General features: G+C 38.1%; 1 protein-coding gene across 1 annotated transcript in view; it reads right to left on the bottom strand.

Moving 5' to 3' along the window:
- Positions 1-22588, bottom strand: part of MBOAT2 (membrane bound O-acyltransferase domain containing 2) — a 96229-nt gene that overhangs the window by 32148 nt on the left and 41493 nt on the right. The gene's annotated exons all lie outside the window — the stretch shown is intronic.

A 22588-nucleotide genomic window follows, 5' to 3' on the forward strand; every position in this document is an offset into this window, starting at 1 on the left:
ATTCTATGCAAGCACACAGACTTTGGTTTTGGTTGGGTTTTTTGTGTTTTGATTTGTTTTTAAAGTGTGCAGTACTAACTTACAAATTCTATTATCATTAGCCAAAATACTTATTTATATAAATAAAGCATAAGATTTATCATTTCAAGCACCACTGTAAAAACTGGAAGTCCTATAAAAAGAAAACAAAACTATTAAGGTTTTCTGTTTTGTTTTTTTTTTTAGTTCAAAGTTAATTTTTGTTTATAGGAGTATAAAATTTTGCATTATACATCAACATCATTTCCATTGAATCTATTTCCATACATTCAAAATTCAGCACCACAAACCCCACTGCTGCTGTTTTCAAAAGGACCTGGAAAAGGCAATTAATTTTCAAATACACATATTAAAACGTATCTGAGTAAAAAAGGAACAGGATGCCTTTATGCCTCCTGTTAAAGCTGATCCTTAGCAAATGTAAGAAAAACACAGATAAGAACCACCTTATATAAGTACCATAAATTTAACTTCACATATCATTTTTTCAGGTCAGGGTTGAGATCCCCCCCTCAGCCCCTTTTTAAGATGTACAACAGTACACTAGCGAGAACTGATTTGCCAATAAACCTCGCAGAATGTGCCAGATAGTCTTCTCAGTCAAAAAGGAGGGTGAATGCCAGCAGGAACTTAATTAGTCCTTTAGGTCTTTACACACAAACTTGACAGTCTTGAACATTTCCACATAACTTAGGAAACATTCAATGGTAATGAAATCAAGCACTTGTTTCATGTTCACAAGACTAACGTGCAACCCCTACAGCAGACCATATTATACATTCAAAACCCAGTTAGAATGAAAATATTCGTACACCAAATAGAAAATTATGACTAGGGCTGGGTTTAGGTGAAATAGTGAAGGACACTACAGGAAAACCTTAGAACATGCTTTTCCTTTCTTTTCCAAATAAATATTTTTGCAAAAAAAAGTGTTAACATAATAAATTCTAAAGTCTTAGAAATTATTCTTCAACCTGAAAGTTACCACACAGAACAGTTGCAATTTAACCTTTAAGAATTGTGCTAGATGTAAACCATTTAATATTTTAAGACATCCAACTTTCAAAATAGATTACCTTATAAATCAGCAGCTTGTTCCTTTTTTTAAAGAACACACTTGTTACTTTTTTATATAAAAAAAGGTTTAGGGCGCCTGTTTTAGCAATAGTTTATTTTCTGTCTTCATGAATATTAACAATCTAGAAACAATATTATATTGGGTGGCTAACTGGTACAAAAGTGTTTATGATAAGAATGCGACAAAATTACACAATAATTGGCTCATAATTATACCAAATTATTTCAGGAGGAAAAACAATGTAACACAATGAAGTAGTATGTAGTGGACTACAGATATCAGGAGTATGATATAATGTTGAATTCTTTTTTAAAAAGTTTAGAATTAAAATTTTCCTGAGATATTTTAAGAAAAACTACCCCCCCAAATCACCCAGGTTTCACGCAAATGAGAAGTATCTGGATTTAGTTTGCCCACATTGAAATCAGTTCCAGTTCTTCCATTCACTAAAAATTCCATATGATTTTCAGCTTTACCAGCCTTTTGATTTACATACTAAACAGTCCCAGATTAAAAACACATAGATACAATACTAAAAAGCCACGAAAAGCTAAAATATTGTAGTTTTCTTTAAGAAAATTTCATTTTATCCCCACTGGTAAGATCATGTATTTTTTTAACGACAGTCTATTCAACAGTATATTGCAATAGGTCTAGAATAAACAGAATTACAAAAGTAACACTAACTACAGCTTTCATAACTTAAAATGCTACCCATAGCAGCAATACATATATTGTAAGGACAAAAAACACACTTAATACATTAGTGGACTAGGTACACACCCTCAGGTGGAAGAAAACAGACACCAGTTTCCACTGCATACAGTTCATATTGTAAAACATTTACATTGTTTTTAAACAAGGCATTATGAAGACCTCCTTTTGCAAGCAGAAAACCTATGCTGATAAGTACAACTGAAGAAATACTAATAAATATCCTGAAAGAAGAAAAGCACTGAGAGGTCAGGAAACCTTAGGTTCTCTTCTATATAGTTATTATGATACAGCCCTGCAGCATTATGTGAATATGCAACTGCAAATTCCTGTCTCACTGAAGAAACAGGTCATTATTCTTGATACCTTTTAAAGGTTTTTGCATTCATGTTCAAGACACATCCAGAGATTTTACTCATTGCTATCTTCCACATGCTGCACTTGAGAAGTTTGGGATTTCCCCATAAGCATTTCCTCAATTATTCTCCATGCATTTAAGTGTTTCATAAGAATTGCATTTCTTTCTAAGATGAATTTTAGTGATACTCAACGTTACCCAGTTCTCTCTCTATATATGAGGAAATTGCGAAATAAAGAGATTACGTGGGTCCGAATACCAAACTGGAGAGATGCAAGGTCAGTTCTTGGGCTAACTTATCTTTTTTAAAGTTGACAGAAAGGACATTACCAGTACGTTTCAGTCACACACACGAGCACAAGTGCTCTGTACTTCCACAAATCTAACCACAGGTGTTCCACAAAAGGTGAAAGATTGTACTTGTAGCTAGTGCAAGTAGTTGAAACCACATTGTAGTGTCCTGCACTTAAAGAACAGACTAAAGCAGCAATGCTACCCAATTATGGAACAGTGAAATGTGTAGGGCAGTTTAAAGGTTACTTCTTCACTTGCAGGTTCCTGTGGCTTAAACGCCTTCCACTTCCTACAAATTAACTTTCTATGGTGAAATGACTGGCCTGGTAGATGAGGGGAGAGCAGTGGATATTGTCTACCTGGACTTCATAAAAGCTTTTGATACTTGACATCCTCATAGACAAGCTAATGACTTGTGGGCTGGATGAGCAGTCAAGTGGATTGAAAATAGGCTGAACAGCCAGGTCCAGCAGGTGGTGATAAGTGGCACAAAGTTGATTTGGAAGCTAGTAACTAACTGTGTACCCCAGGGGTCAATACTGGGTCCAATCCTCTTTAACATCTTCATTAGTGATCTGGATGATGGGGCAGAGTATATTCTCATCAACCTTGCTGATGACACCAAACTGGGAGGAGCAGCTAATACACCAGAAGGTTTTGCTACCATCCAGAGGGACCTTGACAAGTTAAAGAAATGGATTGACAGGAACCTCATGATGGTCAACAAGGGGAAGTGCAAAATCCTGCACCTGGGGAAGAACAACCCCTGGCACCAATATATGCTGGTAGTCTCCCAGCTGGAAAGCAGCTTAGCAGAAAAGGACCTGAGGGTCCTGGTGGACACCAAGTTGAACATGAGCCAGCAACACACTCTTGCAGTAAAGAAAGCAAGGTAGGCAGGGAGAGAGCTTTTCCAACATCTTCAAAGGAGAAAACATCATTTGTTATGACACTTGAGCAGGAGCCCAGCTGGCACCCTGTCTTGAGGAAAACCAAAAACACCTATCAGATCTAGCATCTGCAATCCTTCCCAATACCCTCTTCCAAACCAAAACCTAACTTTACTATGAAAAGTCCAGTTAGAAAGCACAGCAACAAAATGAGCACATCCTTTCTTTCCTTCACTTTTATACAGCATTTGTCTGGTTTTGGTATCTGCTGACCAAAATGTCAGCCACCAAAGTACTTCCAGATAGCCTTCAAAATAGATGTTAGCCATCATGACCAATATGGTGGGATTTCTCACAACATTCGGTTAATATCCACACTGAAGTTATAGTACAGAAATGGAAGAAAGAAAAAAAAAAAAGCAACAAAAACCCAAATGTTAAACTTCTTGCTGAGATTCCAGATTCCATTTTACAATCTAAAACAAAAGCTGTCTTCCCACAGTGCAGTGAAACTTGCTGCTATGTTGCATTCACCAAACACAACTATGAATTTTAACTACCTTCCAACTATGTCAGCCACCAGCTCCAAGTTACACACAGCTTGGAAGACTTCCAATTTTTAACTGATGAGGAAAACACAGGAACCTGCAACCCATACAATGCTTTTCATCTTCTAAGTTCATCTCTCCATATTTGCCATGCCACATCACATTCCTTGTTGATGAAAAATGTCATTTAACCAGGTAAAGTACAGCAACACGTTCTCCCTCAAGGAGATTTAAAAGGTTTACAACAGCTTGCATCGTTCCTGTTTTTTCTCCTGAGGGTTTGTGGTACAACTTGCTGATCACTTTAACTCTCGTACAAATCCAGCTTTTTTAAAAAAAATTCAAAACATATTTGAAAATGCTTTGAAAACTTTCTAAAATACTCTTACTGCATGTTTCCTAACCTCTTCAAAGACTCATTCACCAGAAAACACCCCTTAGATCAGAAAACTGAGTAAGGTTTTGCAGAGCTCAATCACAGGAAGTTTTATCCACCTACAACAATTAATTACAGGCTGTACATGAATGCAATGGTTTTACCCAAGGCTAAATTTTCTCCTCCCATAGAAAAGCAATTGGTCTTAAAACTCAATGTTACTCTATACCTGCTATATGTTCTTATGAGCAGAATGACAGAAGTAATTCACGCTGGACACGAGCAACTAGAAGCAAGCCACAATATTGTTATTATTACGATTAACTTTAAGACAAACTGACCTGTAATGAATTTTGTACCATATATAATAAAAAGACACAGAGACATTCACTTAGAATATGTTTGAGACTAATTCACAGGATGTTTGTCTAAATGACCTTACTTTATCAACAGATGCAACAAAGTCAGACATGTCTAGGAGACACTGCAGTAATGGAAGTAGCAGAAAGCAGAACAGATTGTTTGATAAGTCTAACTTCTGATTTCAACTTAAAAAAAAAAAGATATTAAGCAAGCAATACTGGATAACCTACTATACAGGAGGGCTTTTCTTTTACAAGTCTGCCATACTGCATTTTAATTCCTTGCTATTTTCACCTTCCCAGAGCACTAAAAATAGTATTTAATATGGTCTGTCCATAAAATTCTATCATTCCTTTAAAAATAAATATATCAAGTAAACTAATCAAAGAGTTTTTAAAAATGTACATTCTAACGTTATACATAAAATATAATTTATAACATACTATGCACATATATATTATAATATACAGGAAATACTAAGTAAGCAGCTGTCATGGTTTAACCCCACCTGGTAACTAAGCACCACGCAGCCGCTCATTCACCCACCTCGTGGGATGGGGGAGAGCATCAGGAAAGAAAAAGTAAAACTCGTGAGTTAAGAACAGTTTAATAGAATAGAAAGGAAAAAAATAATAATGATAATAACAACAATACTAAAATGACAATAATAATAATAATAATAAAAGGATTGGAATATACAAAACAAGTAACACACAATGCAATTGCTCACTACTTGCCAACCGATGCCCAGTTAGCTCCCAAGCAGTGATCCTCCCAGTCCAATTCCCCCCAGTTTATATACTGGGCATGACATCACATGGTATGGAATACCCTGTTGGCCACTTTGGGTCAGCTGCCCTGGCTGTGTCCCCTCCCAATTTCTTGTGCCCTTCTTGCTGGCTGGGCACGAGAAGCTGAAAAATCCTTGACTTATTCTAAACACTACTTGGCAACAACGGAAAAGATCAGTGTGTTATCAACATTCTTTTCATACTATATGCAAAACATAACACTATACCAGCTACTATGAAGAAAATTAACTCTATCCCAGCTGAAACCAGGACAGCAGTCTCTCCATGTAGTACTCTACAAAAGGTGATCAAGAGAACTTCTGTTTAATTCTCTTAAAAAAAAAAAAAAAAGGCAAAATAATCTCTTATTAGCAAAGAAAATACATTGCACTATATCATTATTTCTTGTCCAGTTATTCTTTGTCAAGTAACATTAATCAACATAAATGTTAGTGTTTTTACCTGCATATATACAAAGCCAAAAAGCTTCCTTGTATCTCTATGTGTGTGTATATACATGCCTACACACGTACGGATATACAGGCTTCAGTTCTTTCACATTATATGAACTTTATTTTAGTTTCTGAACATCCTGATGGAATTTGATAGACATTTTCTATTACACTTTCTACTGCTAAACTGGAGCAGCTACACTAAAGAGACTTCTGAAGCACCATTTCTGCTAATGCAGAAAGCCTTAATCTCATCCCTGTACTACCCCTCTTTTTCATCATCCTAATGAGCTTAGCAGAGCCAACAGAACATTCACACCAGCACTGCTCATCTACTTCAGTGACAAGTGATCTGATTTTGTTTGAACAGCTGTTTTTTTTTCCTACAGGCAAACCCTTTTTATCCAGCGTTGCCTCATAAATTCATTTCATGTCATACACCTATTATCCTGCCCACCACGTTATCTATATCAGAGAAGGACAAAGGCCCCACACGAGTCACAGTACTAGGTCACGCAACATCTCCATCTAGCCCAGGATCCAGGACCGTGTCCTCCCCAAAGTAGCAGCTAACACACAGATGCCCAAGAAAGCAGATGAGCAGAACAAGCAAAGAAACTACTTCCCAACTCTCTCCCAGACTCAAAACATCAGCACCTTAAAGATCTGGATTCAAACATGGCATCCAAGCATTTAATAACCCTCAGCATACTACTCCTCTATCAACTTTTTGCTCCAAAGTGCACCCTCATCTTTACCACTCTGTTGCTCCAAATACACTTGAGGAAGAGCTCTTAATTTCTACATTTTCAGCAAAACTATGTACAAATCTGGTAGCACAGAATAAGCCAGCAGAACCTGCTTATATAAAGCTTCTGTAGCTTTATATTCTGTGATTTCACAGCAGAACACCCAGCTTTTTCCTGTGTCCCTCAAAAATTTTGGGTTTCTGCCTAAGACAGAGCAAGAACATCTGTAGCTTAATTCTAGAGCTTTGGGTCCACTGATGGGCAAGCTGGGCTGCACACAGGCCCAAGCTAACCATAACATATATTAGCTGATTGTATTTGCATAACTAGGGGTGGGAATTACATTTTTGTTCGCTTTATACTTTGGGGGCACTCAGCATCTTACTTATAAAATATTTGGTCAAGTACCTACTATACCTATCTCTGTTTGCACAAAATGCAACAAAAATTGAACTGTGACCTTGACAAAGGCACACTCTGGGAGAAGTCATAACAGTTTCTGTTACTTTAGGCTCTTCCCATGCAGTGGAAAGACAACAGCACAGTATGCTATTTTGCTGCAAGAAAGTTAAATAAACCAGTCAAGGCAGGGCACTTTTTCACCAACTAGTTGGCACATACTACAGATTTAGCCTTGAGATAAAGATTTCATGTCCAGTCAAGATCCACTCCTTCCATTATTTTAGGAATTATTTTTTTTAAAATATGTAATTATTCAGTTTCAAAAAGCAGACCTGTCCACCACCATGTAACATCATTCTGCTTTGATTTTTAGAAAAGGTGACAGAATAGCCTCTGAGTTTTCCCATGCCTTGTGCTGAAAGCTGCTGCCTGAGTTTGTTTTTCCTACTGCTTGTGCCAACATAAAAAACCTAAAAAAGTAAATTCTTGTCTGCCAGGTCAGCACTCAATTCTTATAAAAATGCAGCTATATTGTTTTAATTCTAATGACCATAATTAGTTTTCATGGTTCACACAGAGAAATTCCACCCTATGCAGTTAGAACATACCAATATTTGTTTGCAAAACTTTAGGGGGGAAAAGTATACGTCAAGCAAAAAGGTCTAAAGTGCCAAAGCTAAACATCTATCTAATTCTGCAATCATCAAGTTCACGCCAATAAAAATACTGATTAGAATTAGCTTAGTTTTGACTGTTTAAGAGTCACAAGGTAAACTAGCCTGCCCCAACCTGCTGTTGTTACACCAAGAAGAGATTGCTATTTACGCCATTCCTGTTCAAACTATGCAACTATTGACATACAACATCGGTATTACTTATAACATGGAACAGTTTTATGATGTAATCAGTAACAGAGTGTGCGGCCTTAACCAAGTCCCAGTCCTCTCTGTATTTCAAGAGACTACTCCAGGCAGTTGGAAGCCTTCTGATCCACACACAAGTCTGTCCCTTCTGATTACTTCAAGCAGAAATCCAAAATGCATGGGGAAAAAAAAACAACAAAGCAAACCAAAAAAAGACAAAACCAGACTGCCTATGAGCCCATTTCCAGGGAAGGAAGCGTTCATACCACTGTGCTTTGGTAAGGAGCAATCGGGCTATCCCATCCCTCATCAATCCTCAGCTGAAGATTTTTGGGTCTGATAGCCATTTTAAAGCAAATTTAACAAGTGGACAGAGTTCTCCAACATTTTGATGCTGCAGCAGTGCTACATAACATATGGCACAATGAATGGCTGCATGTGGCCTCCAATGCCCCTTGCTTGGCCTGCCTGTTGCTGCAGCACAGAGGCTTGCTGAGCCAGTCAGCACGTGCTGGCCACATGTCAGGCCCACACCTCTGGATTGCTAGTGTCTCTGTTGGGTTTTGCTGAGCCAGTAGAGAAAAAGCAATCCAGGCCCATCAGTTTCCTGCATACAATCAGACACACAAAGCCATGGGACACAAGGCTTTGTTAGCTCAACTGCACCCAGAACCATTTGCAATGGTTTTGCTAGTTTTGTTTACTACAGATTTGCTGTAGACATTATCACCTGCTTAATGTATTTTGACATTTTGCTACATAATGGCAACATAACAGCTTGGTAAAGTAAATCTTGAACTACACTAAATTAAATGATCATTTTATTCATAGCTATAGGCCATATTCCAAACACAACATTAATATGTAACAAATATAAAAATTCCTGTCAAAAATGCATATTAAAAACTTGGTTTTTTCCACATGCTCCCTAAGTTTACATCCTCTCGCTTTCCAACCTCTTGCCTCTCCAAATCTGCAACGTCGCAAGGACAAAGAGATCTGCTTCAGGCTCTCGTACAAGGGAGAAACATAATCTACGTCTGAAAGGTGGGCAGGAGGAAGGTTGCTAACATTGTGCGGTCCATTCTTCCTGTAAGTCTCCAAAGGAACACGGAGCCAGGAAGAATGGGAATAGAAGAATTTATTTTATCCTTTATCAGACTCAAAGCTGAGAGCTGAAGTTGACCGTGTCCAAAATCTTAATGTTAAACTGAGATGAGATGTGAGAGATCACCTAAGTTCTCTGTCACTTGAAAAACCATAGTGTGTCATATCAATCCTTATTTCTGCAATCGCTTGAAAGTGTAACAGTAAACAATGCAGGTAAGAACACCAGATCTGACCTTTTTTTTTTTTTTTTTTTAAAGTTGACAATAGTACATAGCACTTAAAAACATGCACAAAGAAGAAAGCCTAACAGCTTCACAATACAAAATATGTAAAGGCCGAACTCCCTGACGCTGGAATCCTCCTTACAAAGCCCAGACGAAGGAAGGAGATTCTTGACACATCTTCTGACAAAGATGAGTACTCGTAACAACTCAGAAATAAAACAGATGCTAAGTTTCACAAACACCTCTATGCTGGCACCATGAATTTTCATCTGTTCACCCATTATTTTTTTAAATGCATTTTTCCATATAATATTTGCCTAGCTGTATGATGTTTCAGCATCACAGCATGCAACTGATTTTATCCTGCCTTTTTCTCCCATGTGATACATAAGTAACATTCTTTCAAACATCAGAACCATGCAGTTATCTTCGCTTTTGCAAACCAGCAGAAACCCATAGAGTACATAGCCAAAAAACGGTCTCCTTTCAGGCACTAGGCAACAACACAACTTCTGTAGAATATTTTTAAGTAAATAAAGATGTTATTACAGAACATTGACAATAATACGACTGTTTTGAAATACAGCCCTACTAGTCATAATGGTTTAGCAACTGTAAACTAGAACTGCCAAATACAAAATATTTTGCAAGACTAAATAATTTTGTTTCAGTGGACTGTAAAGCTTCATACAAGAACTCATAGCCAGTAAAACAGAACAAGTTCTCTGCTGGCAAAACCACGGTGAGGTCAATCATTAAATCTGTGACTGCCGTAAACTCGGTACTTGGCAAGTATCATCTTGGATAAAGATAAGAGTGAGCTGTTATTATCATCCACCCACTCATCCCCCTGCTCTAGATACACCCCCCGCCTCATACCCCACATCCCCACATGCCACACCTGTTGCTCCTTCCTGGCTGCAGAGCAGAACAGATTCCCAGCTCTCTCAGCCCCCCAAGCTCTGCTGCAACTCTACAACCTTGCTGGAGACGCAACACCTGAGACAGAGAAACACAGCACGACTGAAACACCACTGGGAGAGAGGGGGGAGTTTTTCTCAGTCAGGAGGTGATGCCAGCTGGAATTTGTGTTCAGCCAGCCAGGAGATATTTTCTGCATGTGTTAAGGATGGCAGCAGCTGGGAAACACATGGGATATGATTTGCTGAGAAGGTGGTTGTGCACCGGAATCAGCACACGGGGCAGCTAGCAGATTAGTAAACAACCCAAATCCCTGCAAGGTGGAGTATACAAAGTGAAAGGCCACAGGGATCAAGTTTAGTTACAGGAACGGAATATTTGAATGATTCCAATATCAAAGGGAAGCCAGGAGTTTGTGTTAACAACTTACACAGCTGCATTTCCTCTTAAAACCATTTCTCGAAACAAAATGCCCTCTTTTACAGAGGTACTTTATTGGAGGGGATGAGATGATGGTACTCTATTTCCCACCCTATTTCTTGCTTCGCCTTCATGAAGGAATCAAACAGTTATTTGATTTCATCTGGCCACTGAGTCAACCGCAAGCACCACAGCTGGTGTGACCTGCACCAAAGGTGCAGCCCTGTTCCTTCCTGAGCTATTTACATCATCTTGCAATCAGACACGCATCTCAAGCAGCACAACATCTGGAATAACACTTTTCTGAAAAATCCGATTTACTTAAAATATAGCTTAAATGAAATGCCTGCTTTGCTCCAATGCTTAATATTCCTTTAACCTGGAAAGACCCATCCCTTCAGAAGACCTGTTTAATTTCTGTCCAATTTCCTCCCCCTGCCACCAAGCTAAGTTAAAGCACCACAACTACACAACAATTTCATATCTTCTATATTCTTTAATCAATGCATAGCAATGTATATAACATTCACATGATGCATCAACTTCACCACTGCCACAGTGTTTGTCATATGCTCCTGCAGAATTACATGTAGAAATCTTAAGTCAGCTGTCTCCTGCTCCCAGCCAGGAGAAAACGGGTGGGTAGCTCCATTTTCTTTGCTCCATGGTGAAGCCTCACACAGGTTACTCCTGAACACAGGACAGCAATTTCTGTTTTCATGCAGATTTCTTTTCTCCCACATGACAAAAACACTACTGAATATTTCCAGGGGTGAATTTGAGATACTCCACAAAAAGAGTGATATGCAATAGAAATGGCATGGCAAGAAACCAATCCTCAGCAAAAGTGAACTCTATGCATAATGGTTATTTGTGGTATAGAGTAGTCCTACTGTACACTCCTAAGGAAATACTTCAGACTGATGCCTGGGAAGAATCAGTACCTGTAGATTACTGCATGCAAGTACACAAGGAAGCCATTATGAAAAAAGCTTTACATTTATTTTTGGAACATTTTTCCTTCTTCCAGGTAACAATGAGAAACCAAAAAAAGAAAATTAACTACTCAATGACAGTCCAAGTCATGGCACAATCACTTGCAGAAGTGTCATACATTAACCCCAGGCAAACAGTAATTAGTCAAAACTACATTTATGATCTCTAAGTTAGGAATTAACTGTATTCTCAGAGTATATATTTATATATTACACATATATATAATTATATAAACTATACCTTTTTTTAGTTTTAATTTACTTGCATACTGTCTTGATCCTACCTCCACACACATTTGAACTTAGCTGCACTTTCAGCCTACGCTAGCCACTGAACTGCTTGCACTCTGCTTTGTAATCTCCACGCTCTCCACTGAAGATGTATGAACCCACTTGTGTTCATGATCTTCTAATGCCCTTCAAATTTTCCCTCTAAATGCCTAGAGCAATCAAATTATCTCACTAACTAAATTAACTAACTCAGTTTCTTCTAGACAAAAGGATCATACGACTTGTCCCTAACAACATATTGTATAAAGTCAACTAGCAGAAACTTTTGGGTAGATTTAATCACAATATGCACTAGTGGAAGAGGCTCCATTTCTGTATAAATGCAGTTTTCATGTCAATGCTAAGAAGGAATGTCAAGTTGTTCATCAATTATCCTTTGAGATATGAAATCAAAATCATGAATTATTCACCTATATGTACACCCATATTAGTGCCATTTGTCTATCACTCCTCATTAAGGTGTTCCATTACCTTCCTGAATTATTCTTACATTTACTTTTAAAACTCACTACAGACCTCACCTGTCAATTCACTGAATTTATAGAACTGAGAACAGTCACTTAAAATTTTCTCAAGGGAATAAATAATAATAAAACTTACTTCAATAATTTCTTTCTCCCAGCATTCAAACACTTTTCATACTCAGTGACTATATGGAAATTTCCTCATACTACTGGTATATTCTGTTTTGTACAAGTAGGGATATGACCAAACACAATGAGCCATTCTTTATGCGAGCTAAGACCAGGGTTTTTTTCTCATCACAAACAGGGTGTCCAAGCAAATGAACTTTGCACTCCCAAATCTTTTGTAACACTGACTTATCAATGAACAAAATCTTTTGCTGCTAGCAGGACTGCCTGGAGGCTGCAAATTACATACAAGGTATCTGCAATCATTTTGGCAGCTCAAAGCTTCCTTTGTGAAAGTTTTCATTACTTAAATTCCTTTATCTACAGGTAACACAAAAGTCACAAGGGAATCCTAAAGAGACATTTATGAATTTTAAACCTGAACTACAAAAAAAAAAAAAGAGACTAAGAGTTTGTCTTTATTTGTATATTGACTAGTACTAGTATGAATTAGGAAATATGCTCAAAGTTCTTTTTAATCGTAATTCCAGACATTATGCAATGAAAAACTCTGCATTTAGACTACTAAAAGCCAAATGTTATCACTTAGAAATAAGTTTGTGTCCTGGTTTTGGCTGGGATAGAGTCAATTTTCTTCTTAGTAGCTGGTACAGTGTGTTTTGGATTTTATGCAAGAATAATGTTGATAACACACTGATGTTTTAGTTGTTGCTAAGTAGCACTTAGCCTAAGTTAAGGATTTCAGTTTCCCATGCTCTGCCAGCAAGCAGGTGCACAAGAAGCTGGGAGGGAGCATAGCCAGGACAGCTGAACTGAACTAGCTAAAGGGGTATTCCATACCACAGGACATCATGCTCAGTATATAAACTGGGGGAGTTGGCCAGGAGGCACAGACAGCAGCTCAGCCATCAGTCAGTGGGTGGTGAGCAAATCCATTGTGCATCACTTGTCTTTTATCGGGTTTTATTTTTTATTTATTATATTCCTTTTCATTACAATTATTATTACTATTATATTTTATTATTATTATTTTTAGTATTAGATTTTATTTTACTTTAGTTATTAAATCATTCTTATCTCAACCCACGAGTTTTAGGGGTTTTTTTCTCCAGTTGTCCTCATCCCTGTGGGATGGGGGGCGGAATGAGCAGCAGCTGCCTGGTGCCTAGTTATCGTGGTTTAAGCCCTGCCAGCAGTTTGTTAAACATAAAGCAACAATCAAAAAAGTAATTTACATGAAATAGTTTATACCTATTTGTTCATAGCAAGAAATACACATTACATACATATAAAAGCAGATTACTATTATTACAGTCACACCATTCAACAGCCAGCACAGACAGGGAGAACAATCAAAGAAAAGTACTGAACTCCAACAGCCTGGGAGACCAACCCATCACAGACTCATCGTACAATTACAAATGGGTGACTTAAACCAAGATCCACAAATGCAAGTGTTCCTATTTATATAGTTGTTCTTTAGGCATTCAAATTCCCATTGTATAAATCCACAGAGCCTTGATATTTAGGACCTAAATTTACAGAGCTATTTCAATCCCTCTGACTGCTCCATCTATAAAACAGGAATAGAACACTTACCTAGTTCAGAAGAGCATTCTATGAGTAAGTGCATTAAAGATTACGACTCACTGAACTGCTTTATGGTCACTATTATAGGAACACCTAAACACTAAACTTGCCTACTCTCCAAAACAAGTTTTGTTAGAAAGCATCCAACATATGTATAAATTGTGTTCAAGTTAATTAAAATCACTAATTTTTAGATAGAACTTTTAATTTAATTCTAAACATGTTAAACTCCACACTGTAACCCTTCAAGCCTAAAAATAGCATGATTGCCAGTCAGCCTGAAATTTAGCATGCATCCAGAAGCTCCTACGCTGCACTTGCCAGGAATGTCAAGACTTTGAAAAGTCACATATATTATAACAGTCAAGACAAACTAATCTGTAACACAAGCACACAGTGCACACTGTCTGATTATCCATTACTGTGATGCCTGGCAGTGCCACTGCAGTTAAGCTTCCTTCTGTGTTTTCATTATAAACCAGATTTGAAGAAAAGTTTCAGCTAAACATGCATGCCTTCTTCTAGATGCCTTAAAAAAAGAAAAGAGTTTTACATGTTTGGGGTTTATGATACTTATTAGTGACTCGAGAATGCGAGGGGAAGTGGACTGTATCTTTTAAGCAAACAGAATTTCATACTGTTTTGGCCACTGAAATCCATAGGTATCTATATAGTTGCAGACCAGAGTAATGAGAACTACCCCATGAGGGGTTTAAATCAGCTGTATTCTATTAATGTAAAACAAAACACACTGTGTTTATATTCCTATATTTATGTTCCTATTTTTTGCCTTAGTTATTTGATTATCAGTTATGTTTTCAAAATGTGAATAAACCTCATTCCGTGATCTTAAGACCCCCAGGTATCCCTCCAGCCAGGGCTATATTTAAATTACTATTCAATACTCAGTCCTAGCTCTGCAACCATTTATAATGCTCTTGCTCTACTAGTCTAATCACTCTCCTCCCACTTTTAGTTGCTGGAATAGTTGAGAAAGCATTCTGTAAAGACAGTATTAGTATGAAGACATAGTCTGTTTAGGCCTTTTTGTTACTTAGAAGAGAAAATTTAAATGGCATTAATTTGAAAAAACTGTCAAGATGGAATGCTTTTCAAACTTCTGCTAGGTGTTAGGGACAAATACTGTTTGCTGTAACAACATTTCACATAGTCTTACACCAGCACACACACTCAAAGTAGAAAGAGGCAAGAGGAAGAAAAAAGTTGGTGGCAGTCTTGCGAGAAGAGCACAGAATTAAAAACAAGCCAACAGACTGTGAGATTCATATTTTGCTTTGGTGAGTTCAGCTGAATGCCAGAACCTTGTCATACTTCATCTCTGGAGATGCAAAAACAACAAGAAAAGCGTAGAGTGAAAAAAGGATGGAGAAAAAAAAAGAATCAACAGAAGTCATCATGAGAAAAAGCATTCTACTTAAAGCAGCATCAACTGTAAACAACACCTACAAGAGGGAGCTTCAGTCTTGTCACAATTCATAATGAAATAATTACTTAAGAGCTAAAGACAATAGTCTTAAACTTTTCAGTTGATGGTTTATTGAAATATTTTCAGTCTATATGAAGGCTCTACCATGCATATCAGATATTTCTGTTATAACTGAAAGCAGCATGCAGGTTAGCCTTCAGTTACTACTAAATCAAAATCAGTGACATAGCTAAAAAATTAGCAGCGCTGCCTTAAGTTATTTGTAGCTTTGCCAGAGAAGGTACTTTTAGGAGATCATGAACATATTGGCACACCTGTAGCTTAAACTCATTATTGCCACTAGATACAGACATGCTAGACCTCTGCAATGACTCAATTTCTCAAATTTCTCAAATTACTTCAACAGTGAAGCAATAAAGCCTGTGAATGTAATGGAGTAGATAAAATATGAACATGCATATCTTATGAAATCTATGACTGCAAGAATAAAGGGACAAAGATTTTAATCCAAAGGAGTAATTATTCATCACTGCCCAAATCACACTGGACCACTGCAAAACCCATGAGATCAGGCTTGCAAGGAAGAGAGGTAAACCTCAGACTATCAAAACTGCTGTTAAGAAGCCCACAGCTTTGCACTTTTTTTATTAGCCTAAGGTATGTTTCATGAAGTGGTAATAAAATACATTAACTGCAGTGAATTTTAATTCAATGTGGACAATGAGGCATAGGGTAGGTTTTTGTTCTCAAGGTCCACTTTGATCTTTTATAGATCTACTCCTAGCGGATTATCAGCTTGAAGGAGAACAGCATAGGATGGTCATGGTTATCCAGATCCAACATGATAAAGTTCTGAGTAACCTCATCTGACCCCATCACTGACCCTGCTTTGAGCAGGACACTGGATCAGAGACCTCTTGAGGTCCCTTCCACCTGAAACCTCTCATTCTATGAATTTATTCAGTTTATTTAACTGTTATTTTTTTAAGATAAAATGTGGTAAAGAAAATGAGAAACTTTTTTCTAAAGTTTGCCATCAAATAACAACATAGCTGCATTCTAAACATAAAACAGCAGTGTCTAACAGCTTTTTTTCCCAAAACAAGTTAATTTGCCTCAAATAATCAAAATCCTTCCTAGCACTTGCGAGAGACAAGAGTTGCACAAGAGCAGTGCAGGATGCAAGGTGAAACAGACCTTACTGAAAGAAGTTACACTGCAGTGATCAATACTGGAGCACAACTGAGATGTTGCCACATGGGGTAAATGCAACAACAGTACTTTTGCATATAGTTTTGTCTGTACAGTTTCTATACATCACCAGATACTAAGTTATAAAACACTGCTGTATTTATGGAATTGTACTAGAAGCACCAAGCTTTAAAATCCCAGTATTTTAATGTAATAGTTAGAAACACATACCTCCTATACAAACTTGTAAATTCCTAAAACGTGAATTTAAATAGAAGATTCTGTTGCACTGTAAGAATCGCAGTTAAATCTCAGATTTCTCTTAGTGCTCTAGCTACAAAACTATTTACTCCCAAATACACATTTTTAAGTGGCAGAAACCTGTAACTGAGAGCAAAGGTGTCATCTCAACTTTTAGTATAGGTGGCAGAGATTGTTGAAAAATGCACATTTTTATTAATGATGCCAAACAGATGTAAAGATACTTTGAAAGAAAGGAGTTAAAAAGATGATTTACTTTAACAACCATATGCTCCACCAGTCACTACAATTTACTGTGGGAAAACATCATTTAAAAAAAAGTATCTCCACGCATGTGTGCCCCAAACCACTTAAAGAAGGACAGGAGTTAAGCAAAGCACCTGGGCTTAGCCACAGTTTTAAAATTACACATCTGGATCTAAAAAGCTTTCCAGAAACATTATAAAGGCTTTTTAATTGGGGACAGGGGACAGCGAACGCACAACACAACAAAGCAAAAAGCAACACACACACACACATGCATTATGATAACAAGAACTAAAAGCTTAAATTTTCAACAGAAGAATTTGAGAGCAAGTAGGGCAGACAGAACAAAAAACCCACATATCTCTCTCTCCCTCTGTTCATTGTGTCCTTGGCAGACAGGCCCGTACTTCCAGCCAATTCTACTATTTTCTGAACAGAGGCGAATTCTGCTCAATTACCCCAGTCCCTCGGAAGCTCTCCCGGTCCCCCACACTGAAGCCTTGCAGCCTCTAGACGAGCCATGGGCATCCGCAGCTTCCCCTGCAACTCTCCTTTTGCCACACTTCAGCAATTTCTCAGTCCCTTAATACCTAAGCAAGCTTTCACAGGAAGAAGCAATTTCCCCCTCCATACAAGAGATCCACCTATCCTTGTGTTAAAAGGAAGAAATGAGTCATGATGCATTTTGTTCACTGCAATTTATTTTGGTGGTACTTAGGCAATTTTTGTTTTACATAAAGGATCGAACCAATGGCTCACTTAACTCAGTATCCTTGTCAGGAGCAGATAAATCAGAAGCAGTTGTGAGAACCACATGGTACAGTAGCTCAGACTAGAAAATACCTGGTTAGAAGGCAAACATTACTTTCACAGTGAAAGAATGGGAGGTCTGTTAGGAGACCTATTAAAAAGGCAAAAAACAGGTGGGCCTAACAAGAAATAATGCCAGGAATATAGCTTAAAAAATTCAGATTAGAATCTATAAAAGTGATTATGGGAATCAGCTTTTAATGTAAAACATTTTCTGACTCTCAGAATTTCAGGAAAAGCATCCGATCTTGATTTTGAAACACATTTAATTAAACAAGTTATTGGTTTAACCGTGGGAAATACTGTGTCTGTGCTATATCAGAAACTAGGTAAGATGAACTTAAAAATATCCCTTTAAAAGTTTACCTCATGAAGGCTTTACCTTAATTCCTTATAGCTGGAAACCATTTTAGATTTTGACGCATTTATAAGCCTTCCAGAATCCCTTCTCTCTAGTAACGATATTGAAGCTCTTCTCGGCATTTTCCTAGGGTCTTAGCCCCAGGAACATCCTAGAAAATTAAAATCTCGATCTCCACTATGAACTGAGATAGAAGCAAACCCTTGCACCTTTTGGAAGTGGAATTTTAAAAGCAATTTGGGTTTACATTCTTCATGAAGGAAAAGTTAACAAGCTGACTTTCCTATCTTATTCATCTTTATCTCTATTCATAGCCCAAACTAGATATATCATTAAAAGTAGGTACTTGCTTAGGGCAACAGATTGCCAGAAAAAACCCACCAACTTATTTTTAGAAATGGGTATCCCTGTTGGACATGACAGTCATAACTCCTGCTCCTTGTATTTTCTCAGTAGCAATAGGAATATCAAATCCAGTTTTCAATCCCTGATCCCTTCCCAGTCTCCTTCTCACTGTCCTACAACAGAAGTGCAATTTCTCCTATGCAAACAGCTTTAGGCAGGTTCTGATATTATGTCCCTTCTAATTAACTTTCTTTTCAAGATAACCAACTCAAATGTCTTCAATTTCTCAGAGTTTTCCACACCTCTTGTTTTTTTTTACTAACCTTCTCCAAATCCTCAGTAATTGTGCAGTACTCCATGTGAAATAAAGTACTCAACACTGGGCTCTGTATGATACCACATCCCCCATTCAACTAAGAACACTGTCTTCCCTATTACTCTCCATTTCACAGAGCTTGCTTGACGAAGCTTCTCTTGGAGGTCCTCTGTGATATACAGATCCCATTCCTAATTTCAAGACAACTATGTTGTATGCACAGTTGAACAGCCTCAACTCAAGTATTGTTTGCTTTTTCAGTGTTGAACCAAGCCTGTCATTTTTTGTCCATTTATTGTCTTCTGTTAGTTCTGAAGTTCCTCAAAGTCTTCCTTTGTCTGAAGAAAACACTATTACCTGCAATTTTTTGTTGAATTATGCAAAGTATTGACAGTAGGTCAAGGGAGGTGATCCTTCTCTACTCAGCACTGGTGAGGCCACACGTGGAGTACCGCATCCAGTTCTGGGCTCCTCAGCACAAGGGAGACATGGACATACTGGAGTAAGTCCAATGAAGGGCCACAAGGATAACGAAGGGACAGGAAATCTCTCTTATGAGAATAGGCTGGAAGGGCTGGGATTGTTCAGCCTGCAGAACAGGCTTGGGAGAATCTCATCAGTGTATGTAAATACCTGAAGGGAGGGTGCAAAGAGAATGGAGCCAGGCTCTTTGCAGTGGTACCCAGTGACAGGACCAGAGGCAAACGGCACAAACTCAAACACAGGAGGTACCTTCTGAACATCACTATACACTTTGTTACTGTGAGGGTGACTGAGCGCTGGCGCAGGTTGCCCAAGCAGATTGTAGAGTCTCTCTCCTTCAGGATACTCAAAAGCCATCTGTACATGGACCTGGGCAAATGGCTCTGGGTGGCCCTGCTTGAGCAGAGGGGTGTGGTTTAACCCCAGCCAGCAACTAAGCACCACGTAGCCGCTCACTCACTCCCCCCTCCCACCCCATCCAGTGGGATGGAGAAGAAAATTGGGAAAAAAAGTAAAACTCCTGGGTTGAGATAAGAACGGTTTAATAGAACAGAAAAGAAGAAACTAATAATGATAATGATAACACTAATAAAATGACAAAGTAGTAATAAAAGGATTGGAATGTACAAATGATGCGCAGGGCAACTGCTCACCACCCGCCGACCGACACCCAGCTAGTCCCTGAGCAGTGATTCCCCACCCCCACTTCCCAGTTCCTATACTAGATGGGATGTCCCATGGTATGGAATACCCTGTTGGCCAGTTTGGGTCAGGTGCCCTGGCAGTGTCCCGTGCCAACTTCTTGTGCCCTGGCTGGGCACGAGAAGCTGAAAAATCCTTGACTATAGTCTAAACAATACTTAGCAACAACTGAAGACATCAGTGTTATCAACATTCTTGCATACTGAACTCAAAATATAGCACTGTAACAGCTACTAGGAAGACAGTTAACTCTATCCCAGCTGAAACCAGGACAGGGGGTTGAACCAGATGACCTCCTCAAGCATTCTGTGCTTTTTAATGTCTTTTTCAGATCATTAATACACCTAATTCTGACCTGTGGGGTGGCTAAACTTTTACCCAGAAAAAGTCTATTTCTACTAGCTTCCTATTAGTAGATGATACTTAACAGACAGCAGTCCTTTGCCTCTAACAAATACATAATGCTTAAGAGCAACTCACAAGAAGCTGCTTTCGATCCATCTCTCCTCCTAACAGTTACAATACATTCAAAAACATGCAAATCAAATAGCCTGTAAGTCATAAAGGCATTATTGCCAACTTCAGAAAACAAATTCAAAGATAGGGTTCAGAGACAGTGTGGAGAGAAAGGAGATAACAAATCAAAATACAAGTAAAATGTAAAAGAGATTACATTAAATGCAGCTTAATTAGTCATATTTAGTAATGATTTAACTATATAATACTGTAATAATATATTAAAATAATATAATATGTAATATTATAACTATATATTATTTATTAATATATCATATTATACTATATAAGGACATGAACCTGTTGAAGCGAGCCCAGCAGGCCATGAAGATGATCAGGGGGCTGGAGCAACTCTCCTATGAAGACAGGCTGAGAGAGTTGGGGTCTTCAGCCTGGAGAAGTCTCCAGGAAAACCTTACAGTGGCTGTCCAGTACGTAAAGGGGGCCTACAGGAAATGATGGAGAGGGCATTTTTACAAGGGCATGTAGTGATCGGACATGGGGAGATTTAGATATTAGGAAGAAATTCTTTACTGTGAGGTTAGTGAGGCACTGGAACAGGTGCCTTACCTGAACCCAGAGAGGTTGTGGATGCCCCATCCCTGGAAGTGTTCGAGGCCAGGTTGGATAGGGCTTTGAGCAACCTGGTCTAGTGGAAGGTGTCCCTGTCCATGGCAGAGGGCTTGAAACTAGATGATCTTTAAGGTCCCTTCCAACCAAAACCATTCTATGATTATCCACTGAGAAAAATTTAGCATGGTTAAGATTTCCTTGAAACTGGAAAAGGGGTACAGTTCTTCAGAACTTTATCTTTAAAAGTAGAAAGGGGAACTCAGAAAATCATAGACCTATAAACTTGATATCAAATACTATAAAGGGCTTTGCTGGTTTGCCCTTTTTTTTTTTTTAACCCAGTGTATATTTATAAATCTCTAGAAGGTAAACAGTGCAACACAACTGAGTCAAAAGCTTGTCCAGAACAAGTACTATCAAAATGGCATATTTCTAATTACTTGGCTAGATGACTGCAACTAACAGACATGGTCTGCCATATGAGCCACACCATGCACACCCAAAGCCTAGTGACTGCCATGATCAAACAGCCAGTGTGAGGTACAGGTATGCATACAGCCAGTTCCTCTGTCTTAATCCTAATGTTGGAGTTGCTGGTGACTACCTGCCAATATCCAAATTGTACAAAAAAAAAAAAAGGTATTGATGAAACATCATCAAATCATAAGGATGTATCAGATACAGTTCTACTAACTCAAACGTGTCAAAACAACAGGAAACATTTAGTAAGTATTTTGGTAACAGTAAATACGCTAATTAAATCTGCAGGTGGACATTGAATTATAAAAACTGCAAACACTTAGTCAATCAGAAGACCAAGTTACCTTGAAAAAAAAAGAAATTAAGAAAGGCTTAAAAGCATCAGATGGAGTTGAATTAAATTGTGTGCAAAGCACAATTTTGGCAGTAAATAATCAACCATACAAATATGTAATGGAAACCAACTATTAGGTAGCATTAGAGCAGAAAAGGATCTGCAGAAAGTCACAGCACTGCAAAACAGACAGAATAAGCTTTTACCCTGCTTAGCATTACAAATACCTCAACCTGTTTGAAAAGCACATCTCCAAATGACACAGAACAACTGAAAGAAGTCCAAAAGCAGCTCCACAAAAATGAAGAGGCCTTGAAAATACAACCTGAGAAGAGATTTAAATAGACTTGTACAGGCTTTACTTGACTGAAAGGAGACAATATAAATAGAAGACTGCTGCAAACACCAAGGGAATACGCTTCCCTACACAGATGAAGGGGCTCAAACTACAGAAGATTTGGG

Source organism: Accipiter gentilis, chromosome 16, assembly GCF_929443795.1.
Source record: "Accipiter gentilis chromosome 16, bAccGen1.1, whole genome shotgun sequence".
NCBI lineage: Eukaryota > Metazoa > Chordata > Aves > Accipitriformes > Accipitridae > Astur > Astur gentilis.